The 4915-nt window shown below is 47.2% G+C and overlaps 1 protein-coding gene across 8 annotated transcripts in view; it reads left to right on the top strand.

Moving 5' to 3' along the window:
* Window positions 1-963: 963 nt before the first annotated feature.
* Window positions 964-4915, top strand: part of TTLL7 (tubulin tyrosine ligase like 7) — a 131368-nt gene continuing 127416 nt past the window's right edge. For all 8 annotated transcript variants that reach the window (XR_003095586.1, XR_003095585.1, XR_003095587.1 and 5 more), the window contains exon 1: window positions 964-1094. The gene's annotated coding sequence lies outside the window, so the exon portion shown is untranslated. The remainder of the gene's footprint in view (window positions 1095-4915) is intronic.

The following is a 4915-nucleotide window of genomic DNA, read 5'->3' as shown; positions in this document are numbered from 1 at the left end:
AACCATCAATAACTACAGATTTGTTGGGCCAGAAAGAGGGAGCATAGATCAGAGAGTTAGGACTGTGAGAGGGAAAAAACCTGTTTTTTAAGCTATTTTCCAGGTCTCCCTATGCATTTTGTCTCGCGTGCGTGGGGCACGGAGTGGGGACTGGCAATCCACGTTTACAAAAAAGGTTGAGAATCCCTGTCCTAGTGGATTCCCTGTCCCGTGCTCCTTCGTAGCCATGAACGACACGTGCCCTGGGTGGCTGGAGGGGCACAATGGCGGGAGCGGTAAGTGGGGGAGCTGCCGGCGGCGGTGGGTGTGTGGTGACCATGGACCAACGGTTGGCGACTGCTGGCAGCGGCCAGTGGGGATCCTGGACCGCCCACAGACGGTGTTGGTGGCAGGGTGGCAAGTGGCAACCCCGGGCAGTGCCTTTTTGCAGGGGGTGCACCACCACGCTCGGGGGGGTGCAGGGGTGAAGGTGCACCCCCTATGTGACACCCCACACGAGTAGGCCCTGCTGTCCCTTGCACCCTAGCGGTTCCAGTCCGAGCACGAGGCCCCGGCACCTCCTACCTCCCCCCGGAGGCTTCGGGTCGCGTCGGGGGCGGGTTTGTCTCCCTCCCCCGGTGCGGTGCGGTGCGGTGGGTATCTGGGCGCGGCCGCAGCCCTGCTCCCGCCCTGGCTCCGGGGGCCTCCCTGGCAACGGGACGCGGCCCAGCGGCCGGGGCGAGGCGAGGCGAGGCGGGGCCGGGGCGAGGCGAGGCCGTTGCCAGGTCTGTGTTTGCGTTCCAGGGTCGCAGGTAAGGCAGGGCTGGGGATGCCCCGCCCGACACGGCCCCTCCCGTCAGCGCGCAGCGTGATTCAGCACCGCTGCCCGGGGGCGGGGAGCTGGCGCCTGACGCCCAGTGCAGTCCTCCGGCCCCGCGGGGCCGGGTCGGGCTTTCCCGGCGCTTTGTGCGCGCGGGGGAAGGGCCCGGACTCCCCTTCTTTCTGCTCCTCCGTTGTCACCGCCTGGCAGCGGCGTGAGGAGTGGCCGGCCGGCCGGCTGGGAGGCGAGGCTGACACCCTCTCCGCGCGGCTGGCCGCTGAGGGACGAGGCCCCGGTGAGGGCCCATGGGTGCAGGTGGCGGGATTTGTGTTGCGGGGCGGAGGTGCCTGAATGCGCGGTGCCATTGGGAGAAGCGGGGCACGGGGGCTGCTGGTGGATGGGCAGAACCGGCTCGTTTTTGCAGGGTGAAATGCAGGCAGCTTTCCTGGGGCTGGACGGATGTGTGCAGGTCTGTCTAGTGCTTGAGTAGGTCTCTGACAGGGAGGAGACCGAGAGATGCCTCGGCAGTATGGTGCTCAAGTCTAAAACAAATGAAATCCATGGAAGTGGAAGACAGGCTTGCTTGGTTTTGGTGTGTGCGCGCTTGTGCTCTGCAGATGGACCAAAATCTGTCAGCTGCTCAGCTTTTTTTTTAAACGAAAAAGTGACTCGTGCTATTTAGAACTGTACACTGAGCAATAAGTTAAATAAAATGTTTGATGTAGGGATTCAGATACATAGGGCTGGAGACCACCAAATATATATGAAATACCTTTTTTGTTGTGGTTGTTTCTGAATTTTTAATGGATTTGAAGAGTTAAAAATTAAAGCTGGATCTGGTTGCTTTGTATTGGAAAGAAAGCCTAATACTGTACTCCTTATTCAATAAAGCCTCCAGTGATTTTATGTACCTGGACATCACTAATATGAGAATCGCGTTGGAAAGGTTATCTTCCCACTTAGATGAGCAATATAATTTATGTATTTAAGAGAAAAAAGTTTGGATTCTAAAGAGTATATCAAAATGTACAGAAAAACTTTACAGCAGTAGCTGTTTTTTGCCTCCAACTTTGTATCCCTGCTTAATTTGCAGAATGTAGGTTTTATATGGGAATCAAAGCACCACTTCACAGAAAAAAAGATTGTTATTCAGTCAAGATCTTTCTCAGACTGTAGACAAGAATCCTGTCAGCAACCCCTTTGCATCATAACATATCAAAATATGTACTGTTTGGAGTGGTAGGATATTTTTAAGACAGTAGTTCAGTATTTACATATTTTCATAACAGTAAATGAGACTTGATATGTACTCTAACACTTCTATCTTTAAGAAGAAATGTAGTCTCACTTGTAATTATGGTTTCTCTTTAATAAGGATAGCAGCAATCCAAAAGAAACTGCTGAATTGCAAATCACTGTAGCATTTTGGAGATTTTGGAGTCAGTGACTAACTTGTGGACAAGAAACATTTTCCAAAGCCAAAGATATTAAATTGGAAACGCAGATTAAACTGTAAACATATTTGAAGCAGTGAGAAATAGGTCACAAATAGTGAACCAGTAAATTAACTTGTAATCAGTTTATCTAGCTGTCTGTCTATCTAGTAGAAAATGTCTCTGTATGAATCTATAGAGACATTATTTACTAGATAGATGTTTTAGTATGAATGGATTTTTGTCTTAGATGTTTAGAATAGCAGTTCCTGGTGGTAGGGTAAGATGTAATAAATGCAGAGTGAAGATGAGAAGTGGCTCTTATATTACTGCCTACTACTGAGTCTTATTATTACCTACCAGCAGTCTGTGGTAGGAATGTGGAATCACAATTTCTTGTTAAACTTGAATCTGAATGCATAATTGTTGATTCAGTCTAGATGATACAAATTTTGAATCTTCTTGAATTGTGAATATTTGATTTGTTAGCTTTAGTGTTCAATAAAGAGAGACTTTCCATTTAATAGGTAATGCTGGACATATTAGCAGAAGTAACTTTCAAGAACTTTGTACTTGTAAAATTATAAGGGATTGAGTTCATGTTTCATGTAAATTAATCTTTGGAATTAAGCAAATTTATGGTTTAGTAATCAGACTACCTTAACTCATCCTTAACAGAGCCACCAGCCTCCCTTTGAAAATGTGTCCCAGAGGAATATTTAAAAAGGAAATTTCAGATAGACCAGAGTATGATCTAACTAATCATTACCTTCTTTGTTTAAATGCTGCAATTTCATGATTTGAGCTAGAAAGTTTGTCTGTGGAGACATGTGAGCTCTAGGTCTAATGATGCGTAGGTAATTGTTCTCAATGGAACCATGTAGGCCAGTTGTGTGAGCTGCTGATTATTTTCCAAAAGGTGTGTTGGGTACCATCAACAAACAAAGCCACAGAAAAGCATTCTATTGGCTTCATTGGGTTTTGGATTAGACTGTTAGTGAGAGATGAATTCTCTTCATCTGCTGTTTTGTTCAGTCTGAAATTTGTAAATAAGTGCACATTTGTGTGTGTTTTCCCCTTCTTTGTGGATTGTAACAGTAAAGACCAGAATTGGCACAGGCACAGTACAATTAACAATAAGGCATTCTTATTGTAGTCAGTGCTGAAGTAAAGTTCTTTATTGGGGCTGGAGAAGGTAATGTAAACTTCTGTTTTTTCTCAGTGCAACAAGAGAAAAGATAAACAAGTTTAGTTATCGTATATATGGATTTTTCATATTTTCAGCTATTAGGGTTCACAGGAATAACAGTTATAAATCCATACAATTCAAAAGCAAGGACTTTACAATCAGTGGTATTATTGTAAAAATATTTGCTCTGAAATTATAGATATATAAACAAAGTGTTTAATTTTACTATAATATTTACTGTTTGGTTTGGAAATTCTCTTACTTTAAAATAGCTTTAAAAGTGGGAATTAGGAAAGCAGAGATGGTAGCAAGGACTTAATCTGCTGATTTACTGAAATCTGTCAAGGTGGGTTCCTTACTCTGGTGATCTGATGAGAAGGGACTTCTTCCTAGAAGTCTTATTAGGTCTGCAAGAGGTTGAGAAACATGGAGAAATAAGTATGAGCAGGGATATTCTTTCTTCTTTTCCTGGAGGACTCCTGGAGCCCACATGGTACGCCTTGTAATCCAGGCTCCGTCTGGATAGGTCTGTCCAGTAGGACTGTGCAAAACTTCACTGGGTGTTTCATTTTGAAGCTGTTTAGAAGCGTTTCTAGCTCGAAACAGTGAAATTGAAATGAAGCAAAAGGCTTCCAAACATCTTTGAATTGAAACGAGGGCACTCGAAACGTTTAGAGTTTTGAAGCCAGGCTTACTTGGCTTCAGTGCCAGTTTCAGCTAGCAGTGGCAGCCTGCTGTCATCCTGCACGCAGATCCTAGGAGGAGTCTGGCACAGCCCCGCAGCCCTCTTCGGGGTGCGGGCCCCTGGATCTGCGCGCTGGATGACAGGAGGCTGCCACTGTTGCCTGGGGCCAGTGGCAGCAGCAATCTTCCCAGGCAGCAGCGGCAGCCTCCTGGCATCTGGCGCACAGATCCAGGGGCTCGCACCCCTGGGAGGGCTGCAGGGAGAGAGAGTGTTGTGGTGGATGGGTCGGCTTCAACCTGGAAGGGTGTGGGCAGTGGGGTCCCGCAGGGCTCGGACCTTGGACTGATACTCTTTAATGTCTTCATCAGCGACTTGGACGAGGGAGTGAAATGTACTCTGTCCAAGTTTGCAGATGACACAAAGCTATGGGGAGAAGTGGACATGCCGGAGGGCAGGGAACAGCTGCAAGCAGATCTGGACAGGTTAGACAAGTGGGCAGAAAACAACAGAATGCAGTTCAACAAGGAGAAATGCAAAGTGCTGCACCTAGGGAGGAAAAATGTCCAGCACACCTACAGCCTAGGGAATGACCTGCTGGGTGGCACGGAAGTGGAAAGGGATCTTGGAGTCCTAGTGGACTCCAAGATGAACATGAGTCGGCAGTGTGACGAAGCCATCAAAAAAGCCAATGGCACTTTATCGTACATCAGCAGATGCATGACGAATAGGTCCAAGGAGGTGATACTTCCCCTCTATCAGGCGCTGGTCAGACCGCAGTTGGAGTACTGCGTGCAATTCTGGGCACCACA

The sequence above is a fragment of the Alligator sinensis genome, unplaced genomic scaffold, assembly GCF_000455745.1.
Source record: "Alligator sinensis unplaced genomic scaffold, ASM45574v1 scaffold32_1, whole genome shotgun sequence".
In the NCBI taxonomy this organism is placed as follows: Eukaryota; Metazoa; Chordata; order Crocodylia; family Alligatoridae; genus Alligator; species Alligator sinensis.
This window is presented reverse-complemented; position numbering and strand designations above follow the sequence as displayed.